Source organism: Mirounga leonina, unplaced genomic scaffold (genome assembly GCF_011800145.1).
Source record: "Mirounga leonina isolate KUSES-001 unplaced genomic scaffold, KU_Mleo_1.0 Mir_91, whole genome shotgun sequence".
In the NCBI taxonomy this organism is placed as follows: Eukaryota; Metazoa; Chordata; class Mammalia; order Carnivora; family Phocidae; genus Mirounga; species Mirounga leonina.
In genome coordinates this window covers 50,501,950-50,514,084 of record NW_023270839.1, presented here as the reverse complement: position 1 = coordinate 50,514,084, position 12,135 = coordinate 50,501,950, and the positions used below count along the sequence as shown (strand labels likewise).

The 12,135-nt window shown below is 36.7% G+C and overlaps 1 protein-coding gene and 1 pseudogene across 5 annotated transcripts in view; one reads left to right on the top strand and one right to left on the bottom strand.

Annotated features, from left to right (window-relative positions):
• The window catches only part of NRG4 (neuregulin 4), a 175,250-nt gene that overhangs the window by 67,388 nt on the left and 95,727 nt on the right, over positions 1 to 12,135 (bottom strand). Inside the window, exon 6 of one of the 5 annotated variants that reach the window (XR_004677229.1) lies at positions 1,345 to 1,402. The exons of 3 other annotated variants lie outside the window; for them this stretch is intronic. The gene's annotated coding sequence lies outside the window, so the exon portion shown is untranslated. Of the gene's footprint in view, positions 1 to 1,344; positions 1,443 to 12,135 lie in introns of all 5 variants that reach the window. One more of the 5 variants, XR_004677228.1, reaches the window with a different exon arrangement.
• Positions 5,681 to 6,621, top strand: LOC118003480 (annotated as a pseudogene).

Sequence of the window (12,135 nt, the reverse complement as noted above, 5' to 3'; positions counted from 1 at the left end):
AGGAAGGAAGGAAGGAAGGAAGGAAGGAAGGAAGGAAGGAAGGAAGGAAGGAAGGAAGGAAGGAAGGAAGGAAGGGTATTCAACTGTGAAGTAGAAAAAACGGATTTCTTGACCCCACACTTGTGCTTGTTGGCTGTGTGACCTTGGGCAAGTCACTTAAACTCTCTAAGACTCTGTAAAATAAAAATAACAACACCTGCTTTAGCTATTTCCTAGGGTTATTATCAGAATCAAACAATGTCTAAAAGTGCTCTGAATGGTGAAACACACTATACAACTGAAACTGAAATTAGTGACTTTATAAAGGCCATGTTTACATCCCATATCGGACTATAGAGAATATGATGCCTAAGAAAAATTATAACCAGAAAAGGCTAAGAGCATGGCGACCAATAAATGTTTATGTTTTTTATTATTATTATTATTATTATATTTCTCAGAAACAAGTTTATATTATAGAAGAGTTCACTAACCAAATGGAGGCTCAATGTCAACATCACTTTACTTGGAATAATCTATTCTGGAAAGCAGAAGTACAATATTGGCACATGCCAAAATTGACTTACACGTAACCAATACTCTGTAGTAATCAAAGTTCAATCTGAAACCCATGAAAATGGTAAAAAACAAAACAAAAATAAAATAAAACAGAATGTTCAAGAAACATGAACTGATAACATGAGCTTGGATCTCTTTAGTAGTCTAGGACATGTAACAGTACACAAACATGCCAACATCCTACAAAGCTCCTACAAGATTTTTAGAAGAAAGAACTGTTAAGGAAGACTGATTCATGACCCTTCCCTCTTTTATTAGCTAGTCCCATAAATGTAACTTCACTAAGCATTTACTAGATTCTTAACACTAATATTCAATCCTGCAAAAATTGTGTTTGTCATATTTATATGATTATTAGCACCATAAAATACCAATAATTACTATATTTCAAATGTGTAAGTATAATCTAAGTTAAAAGCAAAATCTATTAGATTCTTTCAAGATTGACTATAACCATATAATTCATATGCTGAAATGGACTACAGATTATATCTGAATATAAATGGATAAAACATTGCACAAAGAATAATTCACATTTTTTTATTTTGTAGAGTATTATTATAGTTTTATTGTGAAAAGCTATAATTTTTTTAGCTTAAGTAAACCATTGAAATTTTGAAACATTATATTTACTGAAACAAGCTAAAGCACAATGAATAAAGGAAGCGTGTGAACAAATAGTGAGATTATAAACTGGGAACAGCTGGAAAGACTTATGCTCTTAAATCACCGGACACTCAACTAAACCACAGTTCTAAATGGATAGTATTCATGCTGGGATCTTACCTTCCCAGGCTTCAGGTCTCAACAACCTTCTAATGCAGGGAAAAATCTCATGCCCCAACTTGGAATAAGACAAAGAGAAGCCAGCATCAGTTCACTTCCTGACAAAAAAAGTTAAGTATTAGAGCTGGGCAAAAGTCACAGTTGTCACTTTGCATGGTCTTCCTATGTTAAAAATAAAATCTTACTGACGAGAAACTGGGATATTTTTCAGCTGCCTTCCAATGGAAATGGTGGATGATAAAGACACTAAAAGGGTAATGAAAATTCAGAAGCAAACGCATAATCTGATATAACTTCATTATGCAACAAATAAGAAAATGAAGGAGCTTTAAAGAAGGATATATATTGTCTTTCATTGGCACTCTGCCTCCTAGAACAGCAATAAGCTAACCCAAGTTAAGTCTGAAGAGTCTTTTCTACTCTTGGACAAATAACACAAATGAGTAAGACAAACTCAGACGACAAGCAGACCTAAGAGAGAAGGAATGTTTCCACTGTTTCATAACCATATCCCACCATGTTTGATAAACATAGAGTCTGCTCTGAAAAAATGTGAAGTTTCAGGATTTATCCTCTTACAAGTTTTCTTCTAAGCATGGTAAAGTCAAGAAAGATGTATCAATTGTTTCTGTGGAGAATACTAATGAACAATCTTTATCAGAAGTAAGGTTATTACTATGAAAAGTGCTAACAAAATGCATAGCTAAATAGAGCAGTTGTTTTATGCATTTGCAAATGTTCTTCTATTATAAGCTTCAAAGATGTTATTTCCTCTTTGTAACAGTGTTCTAAAGATTAGTCTAAATTCTGATGTATAACAAAGTATATGGCCAAATGTTAAAGAGGGCTTTGTTGTAATTAATATCACAGTAGCATTTGAACTCTTTTTCTTTGAACCACAACCCTCCAGTAAATTTAGAGATGAAAAGACAGAAGTCTTATCTATAAAGAGTGCCAAGACTCACCCTATCTTATAACCAAATGACCTTAAAAAAACTTTAAAATTTTCTGTGGTTAATAAAATGACTCAAAGGGGCGCCTGGGTGGCTCAGTTGGTTAAGCAACTGCCTTCGGCTCAGGTCATGATCCTGGAGTCCTGGGATCGAGTCCCACATCGGGTTCCCTGCTCAGCAGGGAGTCTGCTTCTCCCTCTGACCCCCCCCCCCATGTTCTCTCTATCTCATTCTCTCTCGCAAATAAATAAATAAAATTTAAATAAATAAATAAATAAAATAAAATGACTCATAAAATCCAGACAATTCCTTTCGGTAACTGAGTTTTATAAAACATATAGTGAGGCCCAGATAAACTGCTGACAGACACAAATAAAATATATAATTAAATGAGGCAACATGCCAAATGAAGAAGCACCATAAATGTTGGTTTTCTTGCATTTTCCAATTGTAAGTAATCGTCAAACTTCAATCATTTTACTTTTGAATAATTATCCTTTTGCACATTACCCACGTTTGTACTCCTTAAACAGCCTCTCAAATAGCATTTAGTCTTTTATCACCTGACAAATGATGACTCCACCTATCCAACAGTGGGAATGCTACTCTGTGGATAGGGGATGGAACTTGGCCTCAGTCAAGGCAGCGGAGACCTTCCCTGGTCTGAGCTTGTGGCTATGTAGGCAGATACTTCTTGGGATGCCCCTCTGGGAAAATCCTGGTGATCAGGCTCAGGGAATCAGAGCTTACTAAGTCACTCTGGGTAACTATTCCAACAAATATCCCTTTGCCAAGTTAAACCTTCTATCACAAAGCTCCACCTCCACACTATGCATTTGGGCTCCAAGGTGATTACAAGATGGATGGAGGAAAGTGAAGCAGCAAGTAAAGGCCTCATCCAGCTAGTGAAGCAAAGATAGGTGCAAACAAACCCTATTCCCCTAACCTTGCTCCAAGAATCTAGAAGGTTCTAGATGGGTGGTTGAAAGATTAGGGGCTGGTAATATTTAACAATTGGCCAAGAGGACAAAAGCTAGAAAAGGCTGCTGCCTGGATTGTTCTCTAGGGAAAGACTGAAATAGACAAGAAAAAAGACTACTAGGTGCCCAGTCTAATGTACCTTCTTGGGTTACCTGATTCGATAGGGGCCTGTGCTTTTCACTGTATTTGAGTTATTTTACAACTTTGTATATTGTTTAGAACTTACTCTAATGCAAATTAAATTTATCCAAATAATACAGCACATTGCCCTGTGCATATTAACCTATATCTATTTGCAAATTCATTTCAACATGTCTGATCACCTGTATGTGTGTGTTGTTTAAATTCTCTGAGTCAGTTGTAACATCTTACTGTTCCCTCATTAATTAAGTATATCTTTGATATGTATTAATTTTATATTTGTAAGGAAATCATATTTCCTTCTATAAAAATTTATTTTTTACCAGTTTTGAAGGTCCTCCACTGAGATGGAGTCATCTAACAGAGCTAGATAAACAAAGTTGCCAGAGAAGTGCACCTCCTACACAGCTAAAGCCCAGGCATGTCTTTTCCTGGCTCCCAGAAGTGAATTCCAAGCAAGAACAGAACTTAAAATATACGGGCTCCCTGTTTCTCTAGCTTTTTCCTTTATTTACTAATTTTATGGTTTTGTTGTGGTGGTGGTGATTCACTTACTACTGTTATTTTCCATTAGTAAGAACACTGATGAGTAATTTGGTTTTAGAGTTTCATAATCTGATGATCTCTGTAAATGGATGACAGGGATCTATTCTCTATCAGGTGAAAGATGACAGGGCATCTGGTTTGTTGGACTTTTATTAAAATTTTATTTTTAAGTTCAAATCAATTAAAAATTTCATACCCTGGGAAGGAGAATATCTCTTTGTTATTTATGAGTAAAATTTTATGTTTCTGTTTACTCTTGACCTTTGCCAAAGTTATAGATCTGAAGATATAAGTTCTCTCCATTTCTATCACATAGAAAGGTCTTTACTTCTCATTCAGTATGAAATGTCTTCCTGTCTCCAGAGTCTCTTAAAGTTCTGTTCAAATTGACTTAAAGAGATAAATAAGCTCTTATATAAATTCAATATTCCTAAAATTCCCAGAATAGGAAAGTGAACCTCTGATGATTTTAATGTGCTAAACTTATATAAAATTACTTTCAGGACAATAAAAAATATTTGAAGAATCCAAGTTCATATTAGTAAATTTGTGGTAAACAAAACTAACTTAGGACTTCGGCTTAATAAAAACAGCTATGTCTTTTATCACTGTTAAATATAATTTTCAATACATTTTATTCTACTAGGGTTTGTTTTCCCTAAACTTAATACAGATTTACTGATTAAATAAGTTAATAGTACTCCTGCACATTATTAAAACCTAGGAAAAACATAAAACTGTGTTCAACTGAGTTGAATAACTGATCTGACAAATATCTTATTTCAATCACAATTATGTTTTATAGTATTTACATTTTATAGTAGATCATATCAAAGGTTTTTTTTTTTTTAAAGATTTTATTTATTTATTTGACAGAGAAAGAGATAGCGAGAGCAGGAACACAAACAGGGGGAGTGGGAGAGGGAGAAGCAGGCCTCCCGCCGAGCAGAGAGCCCGATGTGGGACTCGATCCCAGGACCCTGGGATCATGACCCAAGCCGAAGGCAGATGCTTAACGACTGAGCCACCCAGGCGCCCATATCCAAGGTTTCTTAAAGCCTTAGACTGATATTAAATTGAATTAAATAATATCCATTAAGCCCTTAATCTTTAAGCTACTTTTTTGTTTTTGTTTTTTTTTTTAAGATTTTATTTATTTATTTGACGGAGAGACACAGCCAGAGCAGGAACACAAGCAGGGGGAGTGGGAGAGGGAGAAGCAGGCTTCCCGCTGAGCAGGGAGCCCGATGAGGGGCTTGATCCCAGGACCCTGGGATCATGACCTGAGCCGAAGGCAGACTCTTTAACGACTGAGCCACTCAGGTGCCCCTAAGCTACTTTTGCTTAAGGTTATAACTTTGGATCATATTAATGAACATACTTATTTTTATAATTTTAGGAAGTCACATAAAGGATGCATGTGGGCCACCAATGGAAATGGTTGGGATAAATGTTGTGCCAGTGCTCCATGAGAAGAGCCACTTATTCCTCTTCACAAATGGACCCTGCAAGCACTGGAGTCGGTGCTACTGTTGCCTGACAGACATTTAAATCAAACATGACTGAGATGGATTGGGTCATGATACATAATAGTCCAAATCATGCTAGTGATGGGACGGTACAACTTGGACTGCCATTTGGTTGCAGCAAAGAAGAAAAAGTTCAGTTCTTTCAATGGTTGAAAATCATGCCAAATGGAGTAACACTGAGGATGGACTATCAGGAGAGAAGCACAAGGAGGCCTTCCTGCAATTTGCTTCAAAGGAGACAGCAGAGAATGCTCTAGGGAAACACAAGGAAAGAATAGGGCACAGGTATATTGAGATCTTCAGAAATGGCAGGAATGAAATCAAGGATTTTATGATCCACCAAGAAGATTGCTGGGCTAGCCATCAGGACCATAAGACAGACCAATAGGAGGAAAAGGGGGGTATTATAGAGTTGGGCTCTGTATGACAGAATGCCACCAGGAGGGGATGGATATGATGGCAGTTATGGAGGTTTTGGTGACTATGGTGGCTATAATAATTATGGCTATAAAAATGACGGCTTTGATGACAGAATGAGAGATGGAAGAGGTATGGGAGGACATGGCTATGGCAGAGCTGGTGATGGTGGTCATTTTGTATCTATGAGAGGATCACCTATTCACGCAGCTGAAAATGACATTGCGAATTTCTTCTCAGCACTAAATCCAATACAAGTGCATACCAATATGGCAGCTGATGGCAGAGCAACAGAAGGAGACACAGAATTTGTGACACATGAAGATGCTGTAGCCACCATGTCTAAAGATAAGAATAACATGCAACATTGATACATTGAACTTTTCTTGAATTCTCCTGGAGGCCGGTCTGGAAAGGAAGGTTCTGGAATGGGAGGCTATGGCAGAGAAGGAATGGATAATCAGGGAGGTTATGGATCTGTTCGAAGAATGGGAATATGTAACAATTACAATGGAGGATATGGTACTCAAGGTGGCTTGGGTAGTTATGGCCATGGTGGTGGAGGCAGTGGAGATTACTATGAGCAAGGTGGCATGAGTGGAGGTAGATGGCACGGAATGTATCAAAGCATAACCACCAACATAGAAGTCCTGACAACACTGTCTGGTCTACTAGAATTTCTTACAAATTTAATTTCTTTTGTATTTTAGGAACTCTATAATGACTGAAGGAATGCGTTTTCTTTTTTTTTTTTTAAGATTTTATTTATTTATTTGACAAAGATAGAGAGATAGTGAAAGAGAGAACACAAACAGGGGGAGCAGCAGGCAGGCAGAGGGAGAGGGAGAAGCAGACTCTCCGCTGAGCATGGAGCCCCATGTGGGGCTCGATCCCAGGACACTGGGATCATGACCTGAGCCGAAGGCAGCTGCTTAACTGACTGAGCCACGCGGGCACCTCTGAAGGAATGTATTTTCAAAATATTATTTTGTAAAGCAATAGATTGTGATGGGAAAATTTGCTTTCTGTAGGTTTTTAAAAATTTTTTTTTATTTAAATTCAATTAACATATAATGTATTGTTGTTTCAGAGGTACAGAAATACCCAGTGCTCATTCCATTGCATGCCCTCCTTAATGTCATCACCCAGTTACCCTATCTCTCCACCTCCCCACCCCTCCAGCAACCCTCAGTTTGTGTCCTATGATTAAGAGTTTCTTATGGTTTGTCTACCTCTCTGGTTTCATCTTGTTTTATTTTTTCCTCTCTTCCACTATGATCCTCTGTATTGTTTCTTAAATTCCGCATATCAGTGAGATCATATGATAATTGTCTTTTTCTGAGTAACTTATTTCACTTAGCATAATACCCTCTAGTTCCACCCATGTCATTGCAAATGGCAAGATTTCATTTTTTTGATGGTTGCATAATATTCCATTGTATATATATACCAACTCTATCCATTCATCTGTTGATGGACATCTGGGCTCTTTCCACAGTCTGGCCATTGTGGACAAGCTGCTATGAACATTGGGGTGCAGGTGCGCCATCAGATCACACTACATTTGTATCTTTCAGGTAAATACCTAGTAGTGCAATTGCTGTGTCGTAGGGTAGCTCTATTTCAACTTTCTGAGGAACTTCCATATTGTTTTCCAGAGTGGCTGCACATCCTTGCATTCCCACCAACAGTGTAAGAGGGTTCCCCTTTCTCCACATTCTCACCAACATCTGTCATTTCCTGACCTTTAATTTTAGCCATTCTGACTGGTGTGAGGTGGTATCTCATTGTGATTTTTATTTGTATTTCCCTGATGCTGAGTGATGTTGAGCACTTTTTCATGTGCCTGTTGGCCATTTGGATGTCTTCTTTGCAGAAATGTCTGTTCATGTTTTCTGCACATTTTTCTTTTATTAACATATAATGTATTATTTGCTTCAGGGATACAGGTCTGTGATTCATCAGTCTTACACAATTCATAGCACTCACCATAGCATATATGCATCCCAATGTCCACAACCCAGCCACCCCATCCCTCCCACCCCCCTCGACTCCAGCAAACCTGTTTGTTTCCTGAGATTAAGAGTCTTTATGAGGGGGGTGAGAGGATGGGTTAGCTCAGTGATGGGTATTAAGGAAGGCACATATAGATTTTAGTTAGCACTGGGTGTTATACGAAAACAATGAATCATGGATCACTATATCAAAAACTAATGATGCATTGTATGGTGACTAACATAACATAATAAAATAAAAAAAAATATATATATATATATAAAAAGAGTCTCTTATGGTTTGTCTCCCTCTCTGGTTTCGTCTTGTTTCATTTTTCCCCTATGATCCTCTGCCTTCTCAAATTCCACATATCAGTAAGATCATATGATAACTGTCTTTCTCTGATTGACTTATTTTGCTTAGCATAATACCCTCTAGTTCCATCCACATCTATTATTGTATTATTATTGACGTGTTTCTTTGATTTTGTTATTAATTGGCTTATATATTTGGCTACTCCCATGTTAGGGGCATAAATATTTACAACTGTTAGATCTTCTTGTTGGATTGACCCTTTAAGTATGACATAGTGTCCTTCCTCATCTCTTATTATAGTCTTTGTTTTAAAATCAAATTTGTCTGATATAAGGATTGGCACCCCAGCTTTCTTTTGATATAGATTAGCATGATAAACGGTTTTCCACCCCCTCACTTTGAATCTGGAGGTGTTTTGGGGTCTAAAATGAGTCTCTTGCAGACAGCATACTGATGGGTCTTGCTTTTTTATCCAATCTGATACCCTGTGTTTTTTGATTGGGGCATTTAGCCCATTTACGCTCAGAGTAACTATTGAAAGATATGAATTTAGTGCCATTGTATTACCTCTAAAGTCACTGTTTCTGTTATTGTGTTTGTTCCTTTCCGGTATATGTTACTTTGAGCTCTCTCTTTGCTTAGAGGATCCCTTTTAATATTTCTTGCAGGGCTGGTTTGGTGATCGCAAATTCTTTAAGTTTCTGTTTGTCGTGGAAGATTTTTATCACTCCTTCTTTTTTGAATGACATCCTAGCTGGATAAAGTACTCTTGGCTGCTTATTTTTCTCATTTAGCATCCTGAATATATCTATCATACCAGTACTTTCTGGCCTGCCAGGTCTCTGTGGATAGGTCTGCTGCCAACTAATGTCTCTATTGTTGTAGGTTTCGGACCTCTTGTCCCAAGATGCTTTCAGGATTTTCTCTTTGTCTCGAAGATTTGCAAGTTTCACTATTATTTGTTGGGGTGCTGACCTGTTTTTTATTTTGAGGAGGGGGGGTTCTCTGTGCCTCCTGGACTTTGATGCCTGTTCCCTTCCCCAGAGTAGGGAAGTTCACCACTATAATTTGCTCCAATATACCTTCTGCCCCCCTCTTTCCTCTTCTTCTGGGATTCCAATTATTCTAATATTGTTTCACTTTATCGCTTGAATTCTCCTCTTGTGATCCAGTAGTTGTTTATCTCTCTTTTTCTCAGCTCCTTTTTCTCCATCATTTGGTCTTCTATATCACTGATTCTCTCTTCTGTATCACTTACCCTAGTAGTTAGAGCCTGCATTATTATTGCTTCTCATTAATGGCCGTTTTGATTTCAACTTGGTTAGATTTTAGTTCTTTTATTTCTCCAGAAAGAGATTCTCTAGTGTCTTCTATGCTTTCTTCAAGCCCAGCTAATATCTTTATAAACATTATTCTGAACTCTAGTTCCGACATCTCACTATGTCCATACTGATTAGGTCCCTGGCAGGCAGTACTGCCTCTTATTCTCTTTTTTGAAGTGAGTTTTTCCGTCTTGTCATTCTTGCAGAAAGTGGTTGCTTTTCTGTTTGTAGTGTTGTAGCTATTCTTTTCTTAGATCTCCATTTGAGTACACAGGTGTTCAGAATGATTTGAGAGCGATCTAGCTGAATTCCTGGGACCAGACGAAATTAAGGTCTCCTCCTACTCCTCCGCCATCTTGGACTCCTCTCCTTTCTGTAGGTTTTATTTGTTACATACTTTGACTTAAAAATAAATTTTATATTCAAACCACTAATGTTGATACTTTTTACATATTAATTACTGCTAAGGATGTGCTGCTTTCATAAGATTTGGGTTGATGTACTTTACTATTAGCTCTACAAGAAGTAGTATAATCTTAGAGGACAATCGTTTACCTTTGGGTAGCTGTAAGTCTTAATAAGCAGACATCTCGAATAGACCTTGGAAAATAATTGGTATAACGTTTCTCATTTAATTTCTCCTGGACAATACTGTAAATATAAAACCTAAAGATCAGTACAGACTGTTAATTTCTATATTAGTCATTCTTTTTCAAATGTGACTTATCAGGCATAACTCTGAAATGTTGAAGATCTAAGAGATATCAGGGTTTCTGAATATTCTTAATTGTGTTACCTGGGGATGGGAGTATTGGAAGTTTAAATTCTAGCCCTAATTTTAGAATAAAACTCCCTCAGCACTTGACTGAAGTACCAAAAAATGTTCCCAAAAAAGTGATAGTTGTAAGTTATCTCAAATGTCTTAGACTAGGTTAAGGTTCTCAGTGACATCAGAATTCAGTACAAGTACAAAAGTATTTACTGTGGAGTATAATTCTCACAGCTGTACTTTCAGTTTTCCTGCCCAATGGTCAGAGCATATACATTTCAATAACTGTATAAATTATTTTTAAAAATGTAAGAGACAAGTCCATGTGATAGTTTTAATTAAAATGAGTGTCCTGGAAGTTGTAGTTTGCATTTGACATCTGTTTGGAGTTTTAGAGCCATTGTGTTAAAAAATAGTATATGCTGCAAAGAAAAGGTTTTACTTTTTTTTTTTTTTAATTTAAATTCAAGTTAGTTAAGATATAATGTATTATTAGTTTCAGGGGTAGAATTTAGTGATTCCTCAGTTGCATACAACACCCAGTGCTCATTACATCAAGTGCCCCCCTTAACGCCCTTCACCCAATTACTCCACCCCCCACCCACCCCACCTCCCCTCCAGCAATCCTCAGTTTGTTTCCTAGAATTAAGAGACTAGTTTCTCATGGTTTGCCTTTCTGTCTGTATTTATGTTTTCTTTTTCCTTTCCTTCCCCTATGTTCATCTGTTTTGTTTCTTAAATTCCACACGAGTGAAATCATATGGTATTTGTCTTTCTCTGACTGACTTATTTCACTTAGCATAATACCCCCTAGTTCTATACATGTCATTGCAAATGACAAGATTTCATTCCTTTTTTATGGCGGAATACTATTCCATTGTATATATATGAAAAGGTTTTACATTTAATCCCTTTGAGTCATATGGCTTTTTTCCAAATTGGCTGTTGGATCAAAATGAAGCCTGTCAATGTGAATTCAATTACTGACCCTGTTACTTGTTTTTGCTAGAATTATTATTAATGTAATAAATAACAACATGGGAGATTAAAAGGGGGGGAGGTATGTGGTAGTAAAAAGTTGTATTATGTGTAGCATGAGTTTTGCATATCTACTAAATTGCTTGTATATTTTAGACAGCTCTAAACTTCCCATCCCTCGGTTTTCTCTATGAAGTAGAAGTTAATTACTTAGGTGAAAGCTATAATTGATATGAGTAAGAAGACTATACTAGGAACAACTGTGACAGAGAAATACAACTCTGTGTACACTTTTGTTTTTCAAGGAAAAAAGACTAGTTCTGTTTGAAAGCACCTGAAAGCAGTTTTCAGGTTTTTTGGTCTCCGAACTAAAGGACTCTCGGCCTTACTAAGGACTCCAGAGTTTCTGTTTACCTGGGTAGAATTATTGGTATTTACTATATTGAAAATTGAAATGTTAAATTTTTAAAAATACATAGTTACTGATTCATTGAAGAAAAGAATGATAACCACACAGCATGTTATAAATAACATCTTAATGTTATTATAAAAGTGGTTTGAACTGGCAGAACCCATGAGAGAGAACTAGGGATAACTAAAGTAAGGGTCAGTTTGGTCTAGAATATGAGAAAGCATAATGATGGACAAAACATGCAAAGTAAATTTTATTTTGTCCCTTTCAACTAAAAAGGTAACCAGGTATGGTTTCTCAGGTACCTTTGAAATTATATTAATCAAGTGCCCAAATCTCCTCTGGCAACTGTTTTGATTTTGCTTTCCCAAAATTAGATCCTAAATATAGAAAAATAAAATTTTCAGTTTATCTTTTACCCATCTAAAACTAT